This window comes from Myotis daubentonii, chromosome 5 (genome assembly GCF_963259705.1).
Source record: "Myotis daubentonii chromosome 5, mMyoDau2.1, whole genome shotgun sequence".
Lineage (NCBI taxonomy): Eukaryota > Metazoa > Chordata > Mammalia > Chiroptera > Vespertilionidae > Myotis > Myotis daubentonii.
This window is the reverse complement of record NC_081844.1, coordinates 100,377,588-100,391,775: the sequence shown is the minus strand read 5'-3', so window position 1 is coordinate 100,391,775 and position 14,188 is coordinate 100,377,588. Positions and strand designations below refer to the sequence as shown.

Sequence of the window (14,188 nt, the reverse complement as noted above, 5' to 3'; positions counted from 1 at the left end):
CAGGCTCAATCCCTGGCCCTGGTCAGGAAGGTAGGAGAAAAAGAACCTTGTGCATGATAACAGGGCTTCACAATTGAGTTGGGGGAAAGACAGCCTTAGGTCTAGAGTACTCAAATACTCTTAAGGCTGAGACAGGCAGGAGTCTAGCAAAGTAAATAGAAACCAAGTCATTAAGGATTCTGACATCTACCTTCCATGCATGGTGTAATAGACAAGTTAACATCATTAAGATGAAGCATTTTTTCATAACTGGGATAAATGTTTACATTGATTACTTCCTTCTGGACCTTAATATATCCCTAGGGAAAATGTGAGGGTTGGACTTCAGTGGTTATTTTTCCTTTTATTTTCAGGAAAATATTTTTGCACATGGGAATACAATAAACAAAAATGGAACTGGTATGGTTAAAGCAAGCATGAGAAATCCACACCATTCCTCTCCATCATAACCACTGGAATAGCCCTGAAGAACATCCTTATCCTCTCCATATCATAATCCAAGAAAAATATTTTTCAATCAATTGGACTAGATGCTTTGAATCTTTATTATATTTTAAATTTTATCATACTAGGATTCTATTTTTCTCATTTTTCTCTCTATTAGATATACGATGGTGCCCTAGCCAGTTTTGCCCAGTGGATAGAGTATTGGCCTGCAGACTGAAGAGTCCTGGGTTCAGTTCAGGTCAAGGGCATATACCTGGGTTGCAGGCTCAATCCCTGGCCCTGGTCAGGGCATGTACTGGAGGCAATCAATCAATGGGTCTCTCTCACATCAATGTTTCTCTCCCTCTGTCTCTCTCCCTCCCTTCTGCTCCCTCTAAAAATCAATGGAAAAATAGCCTTCAGTGAGGATTAACAACAAAATATGCTATGGTGTTCTCACAACTCCATCAGTAGAATAAACTTTACAAGTTGCCTAAATAACTAGGAAACAAAATTGGTTAAATGCTAGCACCAAACACTATGACAGGAGAACATTAGAACTATTTTCATTGTTCTTTGCTACACAAAACCACTCTGAAATTTAGACGCTAAGACAATAATAGTCTATATCATTTCTAAATTTCTGTATCAATTATTAGTTGGCTGGAATGTTAATCTACACATGCCATCTGGTCTGGTTGGCTGCATTTAGGTGGGTTCAGCAAAGCTAGGAGACCAAGAGGCCTCACTCACATGCATGGCAGATAGTTTCGACTGTCATGGGAGACCTCAGTTCTCCACCTGCCCCCCTCTCCTCCTCTAGCTAGTAGTCTGGCTTCTTTACATGGAAGTCTCAGAACCACATGCCAAGGTCTCTTAAAACCTAGCCTCATAAGTCAAACAGCCTCACTTACACCATGAAGGTCAAAGCAAGTTACAAGGACAGCCCAGAATCCACCTCTTTATGGAAGGAGCAGCAAAGCATTCTTATATGTCAATCCTTTCCAAACTGATCGCTCCTACTTTTCTATCTCAAGATAATACTGAAACCCCAAAGCTTTGAAAATTTTGGTAGCCTATTATAATCTAGCTTTGATTTGTATATCGGAACATAGTGAACAACTGCTTTTATTTGCAGAAATTTGCTTATTGAAACAACTCAAGGGAATCTTCTGAATTGAGGAAAAACATTTACATTGGAGCAAATTACATTTTACTGAAAACGTAATTGTTACACTGAGAGCTGTACACTGTTGTAATTGCAGACTCCTAATTACACACAGTGCATTATTTTAAAAGGAATGGCATTGTTTATTTGTGATATTCTTTGCTTATTTACACTTGCATATTTGAGAAAGGAGTGAGTTATTTCTACCACGTGGCCGAGATTGTTATCTGTTCATAAACACAAAATTAATTCAGTAGTGGGAAGCAGCTCTCAAACAGGAAGAGAAATTTCTCCTGAGGCAAGACATTCTACAGTTGTTTCTAAATTTCTATATCATTAACAAAGCACTTACCATCTGCAATGATTGACCCATCAGAGCTGTTCCTCGGAGATAATTTTGGTGACATTAGAAATTTGAATATCCAAAAGCCACATTAGACATAAATGAATTAGCCCATTCTTATAAACAGAAGTAATGCTCAAGATAGAAGGTTCTATGAGATGCTGCTTAATTTGGGTAACCTTAACCATTTTAACTCCCCTTGGGCACTTGTCAGAGTCTCTCAGTGCTGCCCGGATGGTAACCTTGTTCTCTCTGTCTCATGATTTTTGATTTTGTAAATGCTACTTGAACCTCAAAGCCAGTAACCCAGTCAAACATCTTACTTAAGTATATAGTTAAGTGTATAATTCTTTCTGAATTATAATCACATTTCCTCATTGATGGGTCAGGGAATAAAAAGGAGGAAGACTCAACAGGTATCCTTTAGAAGCTCAAATGGAAATGTTTTCACCTTTCCTACATTTCTCATTCCTTGCTAATAATTAATATTCATAAGATAAAAATGTTCTGTATCACAAAGCAAGGTGTTTTATCTTCTACAACAGAATCAGAGCTGGGTATAATGGCTACTTTGAGTAACCTGATTGTTTTCTTAATATCATGAAAATTAATAACATAATTAGTCATTGATAAGGTTTTCAGAAAAAGCAAAAAAAAATCAGACCATTCCTAATTAATAATAGTTCTCCATTGTCACTATTAGTTCTTTTAAAGACCTGTTGTTTAGTATGGGGTAGTCCTTTTTTCCTTGGGAGCAACGCAAACACATGTTTATGGCATAATGTGCAAATGCATTCAATTTTTAAGAAACTAAAAGTTCAAAGTAGCCAAGACCACAAGTATAGGAATGTTTAAATTTCAGTGACCAGTGGGTAATAGTTACTTACTACATAGTTCACTAAAATTCTTCCTTTACCTTAACACATGAAAGAATGAGTCTAACATTTCATCCTATTTCAGAGATTACCCCTGCAGACCAGTAATAAAGTATCCCTACAAGTCCAGTCTGTGCGCCTGGCTGAGAAACTTCTAAGTGCGTAAGCTTGTGACTGATGTTTTTTATTTGATGTATTTGAAGTTCATTACTGTAGTAACAAGAACTTAAAAACATAAGAAGTAGGCTTACATATGTCTAAAGAATCTCACAGTAACTTTGTATGTGTATCCAAAGGATTAAAGTAGAGTGGCAATACATCTTATGCTAAATGAAAAGGATCTTTTTCAATCAGGTGGCCTCACTGTTATATATTACTATCATTAAAAGATCTTTCTCACTTTCATTGGCTTAGATTCCATTTTTTGAAACCATGAAGCTGCGAGTCATTTTTTCTTTAAACCTTAAAACAAAACTTATCAAAGCCTTTATACGTAGATGGCAAAGGTTTAAAAAAAAAAATAGAACCTTCAAATAAAATTCCTACGCTTGCTTTTCTGGAAATAAAAAGTTTTCAGGAGCTTTTCAGGATGTGATATTTACTTCTTGGGGTTAACCAACAAAAAAATAATAAATATTCTATCATATCACATTGGTGAAGCCAAATAAAGGGTCCTTGCTATCCCAGCATTGCTTCAACCAATGGAGATTTCAACTGTGTTCTCCAGCAAGGGCAGGATCCACGAGAAGACACCATGGCAAAGCAGTTTAAAGACATTTATATCAATTGTATATCTTGCCTCTGCATGTTAATCAGACTGCATGGAATTACTACATTTTAAAATTCACTGCAGAAAGGAAGTACTTACCTCCTTATTTTTTAAAGGATAAACTGAATGAGAAAATCAGTTCATTTGAATTCTGCTTTTGCTTTTCCTCCTCTTCTTAGTAGCCAAGGATCACATGTTATTTTCTCCTGTGTGCATTTCAATTCAAAAGGAAGTGGGTGGAGTCTCCATTCCCCATTTTCTTGGGAAATGAAATCGAAGACCTTTGCATTGCCTGGCTTCCAAGTCTCTGACACCTACAGAGTGAGGTCACATCCCTTCACTTTGAGGAAGCTCCAAATCCTTATACTATTTCTATACACCACTCTTTCTCTGCCTCTTGTACAAAAATAAATAGCCCATCACCTTCACTTGATACGAAGAAAAAGTTATTTAATCTAACTAAAGAAAATTTATACCATAGCCTTAGCAGGTGCCAATGGCTTTTGTGATTTAAACAGAATACTTTTCTCTGTGCTACTCTTATAGTTCATTCAGGGAAATATCCTCTATATCTTGATGGCACATTTATTTAGAATCTTTGGCTACAGAAGAAAAAGTATTGAGAATTAGGTAAAAAAATGTATTTTCTATTTATTTAAAATTTGATTTTGAAAAATCAATCTATGCTTATTAAATATAGACACTTGGCAAAGTAGAAAGTACATTTTAGAACATGACTATCACCTAGCTTAGCACCCTGAGAAACAAAACATGTCATTTGGCATATTTTATTCCAGTCTTTTTTCTATCCATATATTTACGTGATTTTTTTAAAAAACAAGCATAATTTCGGTTACATAGAATACAGTGGAGAAGAAATCTTAATTATGCTAAGTAGTTTACATCAGCACAACTGGCCGACAAAAAAGGAGTGTGGAAATTAAAAGCCAAAGTATAATTTAAGAATCTCCAAAGACTGTGTGTCACCTGCCTGATCTCCTCCTGACACCCCTTAAGGAGAAGGCAAGCTCTGCAACCACTTTTATCTCTGACGCACATTTTTATATGTTGTCAAGACTGAAAGAGAAAAAGGAGAAACGAAGGATTTAGCTGATCCCCACTCTGAGCCCTCAGTCTGATCCTGGGAAGGTTTGTATTCCATGCCCAGTCCACGCACATTCACTCTCACGGTTGGCTCCTTCCCAGCCCACATCTCAGCGAGGGGAGAAGTGCCTCAGAATAAAAATAAAGATGACTGGCCAAGGTCATATGAAAATGGCTTTACAAATCCACATGAAATGCCCTGGAAGAGAATCCAGTATGTGATCTGCTTTTGAAAGACCTGAAGGAATGGGGAATGGTGGTTTATTCTAAGATATTTTAAAAGAATTCTTCAGCATTTTTATGAAAAAGCCAGAGGAGGGAAAAGGAGAAAATAAAAATATGGCTGTCAGGACCTAATGGTTCATTGCCTATTAGGACAGAACCCACTGACTTATCTTACAAGGCAACTGCCAATTCTGCTCTTAATGTTATTAATTTAAATTGAGTGCTAACTGTAATAGACATGATTTAAAATATATAGAATTAGACATTGTCCCTGTTCATTCATCCTGCTTCCTGGTGACTGGTTCTCTGCCCATCTTTCATGTTCCCAGCTTGCTAGGTGAACGGGGACAGAGGCAAAAATGTTTCATGAGGTTGATCATTATCATTATTTCCAATTAATACTTTTAATGCACATGGGATGCATGGTGCCATGCCGGGTCCCTGAGAAGCATGATAGAAACTAATTAAAGGCCTTTAAGGGACATAAGCTATAAAGGGCAAATGACATCTCGAGGGAGAAAAGACATCATAAATAAATGATTATGAAAATGTTTAAATGTTTGCTCATGTGAAGCCATTCTTATAATTTTACTTAAACTGTGAAGCAACTAAGAGGAAGATAAATGGTACCTAATGGGAAAAGAATAAAAATATAGAAAAGGATGAGTTAGAAATCACTATTTACAAAATAAAAATAGAGATAAGGAAGTATCAGTTAAGAATGCTTATATCTTGAGTTATAAAAATCCAACTAAAATTGACTTAAAGAAAAACAAAGAGAAATTCATTGGCTCACATAAATAAGTCAAATGGCAGCCTCATGCATAGCTTGATCCAGGAGACTTTAAGCAATGTCACTGGGGTTGAAATTTACTTTCTTTCATTGTTTAACTCTGTTTCTTTTGTCTTCATTCCACGGCAGCAAGGTTGCCAAAGTATCTCTCCAGCTTGCTATCACCTCTTTCAGGCTCAACAGCATGAATAAAGCATTACACTAAGGAAAAGAAGCCAGACTCAACAGGCCTGCTCCTTTTCCAGCAGAACAACTGTCATATCACTCTTCTTTGAGCACAGGTCAACCCTGAACCAACCAGAATGGCTTCTGTAATGTAACTGTCTGAATGGCAGCTCAAAATACAATACCAGTTTGGAGACAGTGATGAGATTTGCATCACCCACTTGGCAGGACTAAGAGGGGGAGTAGACCTTTGATTTAAATAAGTGGGAGTGAATGCTAACAAAAATCAAACAAACAAAAAAACAAAAAAGCAAAAAGAGGAAATGTCTATTAAGAGAAGTGTAAAAGTGTAAGAAAGAAAAGACAGGTGCCGGATGAAGGATGATGAAGCTCTTGCCCTAACTGGTTTGGCTCAGTGGATAGAGCGTGGGCCTGCAGACTGAAGGGTCCCAAGTTCGATTCTGGTCAAGGGCATGTACCTTGGTTGCGGGCACAGAGTGTGCAGGAGGCAGCTGATCGATGTTTCTGTCTCATTGATGTTTCTAACTCTCTATCCCTCTCTCCTCCTCTCTGTAAAAAATCAATAAAATATATATATTTTTTAAAAGAATGAAGCTCTTGCTTTAAACTTTATCTTGTATTTTCTAACTAATTTAATAAAATTATAACATATTAAAACCACTAAGTTTTCCAAAAACCTCTGCAGAATAACTAGTGCATTCTAGTCACTTAACTTGATGAATTAGAAGTGACAAATGCTTTAAAATGTTTAGAAAATCACCTTCATAGTGATCTGGCTCTTAAACAGTTGCCTGGTTCCACATGGTATGAATAAACATTTTGTATTTGTGTTGAGTGCCGTATGCAGTCAGCACTCACTGAGACTTTGCAAAATGTGCTCATGATATAAAAAGGTCTATTCACTGAGACCAGAGAGGGATAGAAAAGGGACACAACAAACTTCTCAAGAAGAATCCGGATATAAACAAAGAAGTCTGCTCACTACATTCAAAACGGGAGACTGTTATTATCTCATCTCATTTTACCCTCACAGTGATCATCGAAGGCCGTGGTCGACAAACTGCGGCTCGCGAGCCACATGCGGCTCTTTGGCCCCTTGAGTGTGGCTCTTCCTAAGCCTTAGGAGTACCCTAGTTAAGTTAATAAGAATGTACCTACCTATATATTTTAAGTTTAAAAAATTTGGCTCTCAAAAGGAATTTCAATCGTTGTACTGTTGATATTTGGCTCTGCTGACAAATGAGTTTGCTGACCACTGATAAGGTAAAAAATTAAATTCCACTTTTACAACTTAAATAAGAAATGAGACTCACAGTGATTAAACTTTCCAAATGTACTACTACTGACAAGTTCTGAGAATGGAATTTGAAGCCATAATCACGTCACTGTAAATGAGACTCAAGTTACAGAACACCAAATTCTGTGTCTATGAAGTAATTTCTTTGGGTGCAAGAAGTGACAACGTCTCCCACCCCCTCTTCTCTGTCTCTGAACCGACTCTCTGCGCCAGGTAAGGAGGTGGGAGATGAAATGGTTTGGGGGGGAGCAAAGGATTTCTGGGTGGTGAGTGGAGAACAAAGAGGTTTAAAGAGGATTTCAAGAAGTTTTGCCTCATGGAGACATCTCCCTTTGACAGTTCAGTAAAATATTTATTTTTTCTTAATGCACTGTGGAATTGAATCTGTTTTATGGTTGTCTTCAAGTTCTGCTTCTAATGATGGTGAGAAAAGGTGTTACCTATGGGAAGATAATCACTGCTCACTTAGGTTTAAAATAGGAAGTGGTTCTTTATAAAGTTCCTGGAACATTTTTTTCAGAGTAATTTATTTTGAAAACATAATGATGAGTATTCATAATAATGCCATCACTGCTTCACAAAGATATATTAAGGACAAATAAAAAAGAGAAAATTCTGCATAAGAAATAATACACAATTTAAAGTAATAAAAAAGCATACACATTGTTCTTCATAAAAGAGAAATTATTGGCCATATATCCAGGTAGCTTTCTCATATTGAAAGAGTGTTCAAATAGGCAACAGAAATAGGACCAATTAAGTTTCTACTCCTTAGAAAAAGGATCCACCCCAAATCTATGTTCAGCTATAGGGATATTTATATTTTGATTGATTAAACTTATACACACAAAGGGTTCTGAAGATAATCTGAAGACAATGTTGAAAAGGTCAAAGGTATTTATCATGGCTGAGGATAGTCTTAGCACTCCAGTAGTCAGCACATGGTAGACATTCAAAGGATAGCAACTGTTGTTTACCACAATAAGGAAAATTTTCTCTGATTACAGCCAAAATCAACCAAGAAAACTTTCAAAAGTCAGAGCACCATTTAGAAGTACAATTATGAAAAATACATATGTTTCCTGAAAATTGTACCACACTACTTGTTTTTCTTATGGCCCAATTTTTCCCTCCACAACAACCTGTGAGTAATTCATTATAATTTTATTAGAGGCCCAGTGCACAAATTCGTGCACAGGTGGGGTCTGGCCGGTCCGCACCCAATGGGGGCCCATCAGGGCTGGGCTGGTGTTGGGGGAAGGTTGGTGGGCAGTTGGCTGACTGGCCCCACCCCCAATTGGGGTTTTGGGGGTCGACTGGGGGCCAGGCTGGCCGGGGGAAGGGCTACAGGCAGTTGGCTGGCCAGCCCCACCCCTGATAGGGTGTTGGGGGTAGATTGAGGGCGGGGATGGCTGGGTGGAGGGAACTCATGCAGTTGGCCAGCCACCCTGCTCCCAATCAGGGTGTTGGGGGCTGATCGAGGCCTGGATCAGGCTGGTTGGCTGCTGCAGTGCGCATCATAGCCACCAATCATTCTGGTCATTCTGGCATTCCACCATTCTGGTCGCTGGACTTTTATATACGTAGACTAGTAGCCCTATGCACAAATCCATGCACAAGTAGCTTGCTGCCACTTGCCTCAGCTGGCCACCCCACCCACTGCCGCTGGTAGCTCTCCACCTTTCATAGCTCGCTGCTCCACCCTCCTGTAGCTCTCCAACACTTGTAGATTGGTCATGACGTTACGCGTGTCCCAGCTAATTTGCATATTCCTCTATTATTATATTAGAGGGTTTTTCTCTCTCATTGTGAACTTTTATATTATGTCAGTTGTAAAAAAATATTGAAGTATTTACTTAAAATTCATCATAGGTATAAAATGAGATAAGGAATATTATACAGCAGGGGTCCTCAAACTTTTTCAACAGGGGGCCAGTTCACTGTCCCTCAGACCGTTGGAGGACCGGACTATAGTCTAAAAAAAAACTATAAACAAATTCCTATGCACACTGCACATATCTTATTTTGAAGTACAAATACAAAACGGGAACAAATACAATATTTGTATATGCATGTGGCCCACGGGCCATAGTTTGAGGACCCCTGTTATACAGTGTGAGAGTAAGGGTTCATTCAACCCTATGCTGTCTCAAATAATTCTACACAGAGAAAAGTGTTGTTTTTTTCTTATATCCAGGTGAACGATGTACCATAAACAGTTCCAACATTACATGAATAATATTTATGGCTTAATCAACCATTTGATATCTTACATGCTTCCTGTTAATTTTTAAAGTCATTTGGTAAAAGTGAAATTTGACTTGTTAGCTCTGTTATTAGAAGAAAACAAATAAAATGTAGCGCAGTTCTGGTTGGAACTAAAATGAAGTCTTTATCCCCTTACTTGATTTGTGATATTAAGCAGATTAAGTAACACCTTTAGAAATGGCAGTCCAGAAGGCCAAATCTTTTAAAGACCAGAGATAAAAGCCAAGTGAACTCTCTAGCACCAAGACCTACTGAAGAAATTCTAGGCTGAATGTCTGTCTACAGACAAACTTCATTTGTTTTTGTTACTTTGTTATCAGTGATATAGTGGTTGAAAATATTTTATAGTATTTCTACTATAAAATTTCAGAAATACTTTCAAGTACCTGAATAAAACAGAAACAATGAGTAGCAACAAATTACTGAACTGAGAAACTCACTCTTATCAAATACACACCTGCCTTAGAGAATGCACATTGAGGTACAAAATGTCATCCTAAATATTCAACAATTAACTCACATCCCTCTGCATTGTTACCTGTCTTTAACTATAAACTCCATGAGATCAAAATGCCATTGCCTACATAAATTGAAGTGACTATAAGAATACATAGCTAGAATGTTTTCTGGTGATGACTGGTTCTATTACCCATGCAAAGAAGTGCTAATTCTTAGTGCTCTTTACTCAAAGAATGTGACTCAATACTTATTTCTCTCTTCTTCCACATACTATTTCATTAAAATTCTTGAAGTTTTAAAAAGTATTTCCTTGTATTTGTGGATTTCAAACTTTAATATACCATTAAAATTGTATTGCTGTTCATGTGAAAAGTCCTTAATATTTTAAAATTTAATTTGCTTGAAGTATTTTATATATGCATTACAAATTTATATGAACATGTACTCTCTTCAGGACATCTCAACTTTCAGTTGTTCAGCAAAACAAAACAACTTAATATCAAAATAGCATGACAGTATTAAATTAAAATGGATTTCCAAAATAAATCTTCATTTTTTCTTATTTATCATTTATTTTCATTGAATATTATAATAAACACTAGAGGCCCAGGGCACAGATTTGTGAACTGGTGGGGCCCCTGGGCCTGGCCTGCAGGGATTGGGCTGAAACTGACTCTCCAACACCCCCCCGAGGGGTCCCGGATTGTTAGAGGGCACAGGCCAGGCTGGGGGACCCCACCAGTGCATGATCAGGGCCGGGGAGGGACCACGAGAGGGCTCCAGGGCATATCCGGCCAGTGGTGCTCAGTCCTGATCAGGACTGATTGGGGCCATCAGGGCCGGCCAGTTGGGGAGGGACCACGGGAGGTTGGCTTGCCAGGGAGGGACTGTGGGAGGGCTCCAGGGTGTGTCCGGCCCATCTCACCCAGTCCTGGCTGGACCCCAGCAGCAAGCTAACCTACCAGTCAGAGGATCTGCCCCCTGGTGGTCAGTGCGCATCATAGCGACTGGTCGAACAAATGGTCGGACACTTAGCATATTAGGCTTTCATTATATAGGATGTTGCATGAATATGCGTCAAGAGAAAATGAATAGAAACAAACTCACTTAGTGCCGGGGTCCAACCCCAGCGGGTCCAGGGGTCCCCAAAGGTGTGGACGGAGTCGGCGAAGAAGGAAGGACACGGAGACAGCGTTCAGTTGGTCAGTAGCCTAGCCAGGATCTCTAGCCCGGATCTCCAGCCAAGTTCTGGTCTGGATCTCCAGGGAGGTTCTGCTTTGGATCTCCAGCGAGGTTCTGTAGCCATGTTCCCTCGCTAGGTTCTCCAGCCAGGTTCTGTCCAGGCTCTCCAGTCAGGTTCAGTGTCCAGGTTCCAGTCAGGTTCTCCTGCCAATCTCTGTAGTCAGGTTCAGTCCAGGATCCCTTGCCATGTTCTCCCGCTAGGCTCTGTCTCTAGGCTCCGAGGCCAGTCCCTCTCCAGGATCCTCCAGCATGCTCTCTCCAGCGAAGTTCTTCTGTCTCTAGGCTCCGTGTAGGCTCTGTCTTCTTGATTCTGTTCTAAGTTCTGAGTCTTTCTGTCTTGTTACAACTGTATTTATACCAGTTGATTTAATCCTATCAATCTCTATTACAAAGGTTAGGGTGTTTCTTATCTCCATTCCAGGGAGAAAAGATTATGTAGTTTAAGCATGATTGTTCGTAGTTAAAGGGATTAATTACCCGCCTGGCACTTAGTTGAGGGGTTTTATTCCCTCCCTAACTTCAGGGGAAAATCCCCACCTGGGGATTCAACCTTTCTCGGAGAGGTGACCTTGGTTAAAACACAGCGCCAAGAAGGTGAGCAAACATATTAAGAACCGTATGCCATATATGCCAGGTCCCTTGAAACAGCAAGGATGGACCGGCTCCCGGCAAATTCCCCCTTTTTTATTTTTTAAAAGCAAGCATTAAAAAGAAAAACCTGAAACGCTCTCTTGTATCCATTTTAAGAGTAGGATTGGCGCTTTCTGCTATTACCTGAGTCCTGATCTATCACCCCAGGGAGAGCTTGCCAATCCTGCACTTTCCCGGGGTGGAAAGGCTGCAGTGGGGTTAAGGATAAGGCTCCTTGGGCCTACCTTCTCCCATGCCTCTACATTTACCTTTCCGGCACCTTTCCTTCCTCAGAAAAGCATGGACGTATTTCTTGTATAAAATGTTCTGTCTGACTGGGAGTAACCTTAATTCCTCTGCTAACAAGCATATATGTTAAAAGATCAATACGGAGTCTTTTTTCTTTAGACTCAGTATGGCACATCTTCTTAATCTAAAGATCAATACAGAGTCTTCTTTCTTTGGACTCAGTATGGCACATCTTCTCAATCTAAGTTCTGTACTATCCACCTTCTTACCCTACTTATCCTCTATAGGGGGGTCTGTAGCACCCTGGTGGAGTCCTATCCGTCCCGAGTGTGGGGTTCTCAATGGGGGGGGCTTACCTAAGGGAATCCTGTTCCAGGGGTTCCCAAAGGTGTGGACGGATTCGGCGAAGACTATCCACCCTCTTCCTACGGTGGAGTCTGATCCGTCCCGAGTGTGGGGGTTCTCAATGGGGGAGGGGGGCTTACCTAGGGGAATCCTGTTCCAGGGGTTCCCAAAGGTGTGGACGGAGTCGGCGAAGACTATCCACCTTCTTCCTACGGTGGAGTCTGATCCGTCCCGAGTGTGGGGGTTCTCAATGGGGGGGGGCTTACCTAAGGGAATCCTGTTCCAGGGGTTCCCAAAGGTGTGGACGGAGTCGGCGAAGACTATCCACCCTCTTCCTACGGTGGAGTCTGATCCGTCCCGAGTGCGGGGCACTTACCTAGGGGTCCCTGTTCGGGCGCCAGATGCCGGGGTCCAACCCCAGCGGGTCCAGGGGTCCCCAAAGGTGTGGACGGAGTCGGCGAAGAAGGAAGGACACGGAGACAGCGTTCAGTTGATCAGTAGCCTAGCCAGGATCTCTAGCCCGGATCTCCAGCCAAGTTCTGGTCTGGATCTCCAGGGAGGTTCTGCTTTGGATCTCCAGCGAGGTTCTGTAGCCATGTTCCCTCGCTAGGTTCTCCAGCCAGGTTCTGTCCAGGCTCTCCAGTCAGGTTCAGTGTCCAGGTTCCAGTCAGGTTCTCCTGCCAATCTCTGTAGTCAGGTTCAGTCCAGGATCCCTTGCCATGTTCTCCCGCTAGGCTCTGTCTCTAGGCTCTGAGGCCAGTCCCTCTCCAGGATCCTCCAGCATGCTCTCTCCAGCGAAGTTCTTCTGTCTCTAGGCTCCGTGTAGGCTCTGTCTTCTTGATTCTGTTCTAAGTTCTGAGTCTTTCTGTCTTGTTACAACTGTATTTATACCAGTTGATTTAATCCTATCAATCTCTATTACAAAGGTTAGGGTGTTTCTTATCTCCATTCCAGGGAGAAAAGATTATGTAGTTTAAGCATGATTGTTCGTAGTTAAAGGGATTAATTACCCGCCTGGCACTTAGTTGAGGGGTTTTATTCCCTCCCTAACTTCAGGGGAAAATCCCTACCTGGGGATTCAACCTTTCTCGGAGAGGTGACCTTGGTTAAAACACAGCGCCAAGAAGGTGAGCAAACATATTAAGAACCGTATGCCAAATATGCCAGGTCCCTTGAAACAGCAAGGATGGACCGGCTCCCGGCAACTTAGTAATATAAATAAGGCTCTTTGAAAACCTGTAGGTAGGTAGGAATCATTTAAAACTTGTTTTTTCCTACCTTGTTTTTGAAAGAGAAAAACATCTATTTGCAAATGACCAATATTAATTAATATTCAAATGATCAATATTAAACTGATAAGAACAGATACTACACTTGATCTTAGCCAAAAGGCCGAGAAGCGATGATCAATATTAATTAATATTATGAGTCAGGGAAAAGAAAATCTCTTGGGTGAAAAATTAGTAGATAGATCTATAAAGTAATAACCAAAATTTCCTGATGGTTTAATTTTTCCTCAAACATTTCAGTTTCAATGGATGATATTTGTCCATTCTCAGAAAATCCTAGGAAAGATTCAATACTGGGCATGACGCCAGGACAATGGCCAGAAACATCCCTGAGAGGTTAGAATTAGAACATTTACTGCTATTATTTTGAAAGCTGTTGTAAAATTGAGTCCATTTTCCCTATCATAATCAACAACAATCTGACTGAACCAGAATGGTTAAGGGAAAAAGAGCCCTAGCCAGTTTGGCTCAGTGGATACAGCGTTGGTCCTCTGACTGAAGGGTCCCAGGTTTGATTCTG

General features: G+C 40.2%; 1 pseudogene; it reads right to left on the bottom strand.

Annotated features, from left to right (window-relative positions):
- Nucleotides 1–13,679: 13,679 nt before the first annotated feature.
- LOC132236377 (U2 spliceosomal RNA) lies at nucleotides 13,680–13,783 on the bottom strand (annotated as a pseudogene).
- Between the last annotated feature and the right edge of the window lie 405 nt (nucleotides 13,784–14,188).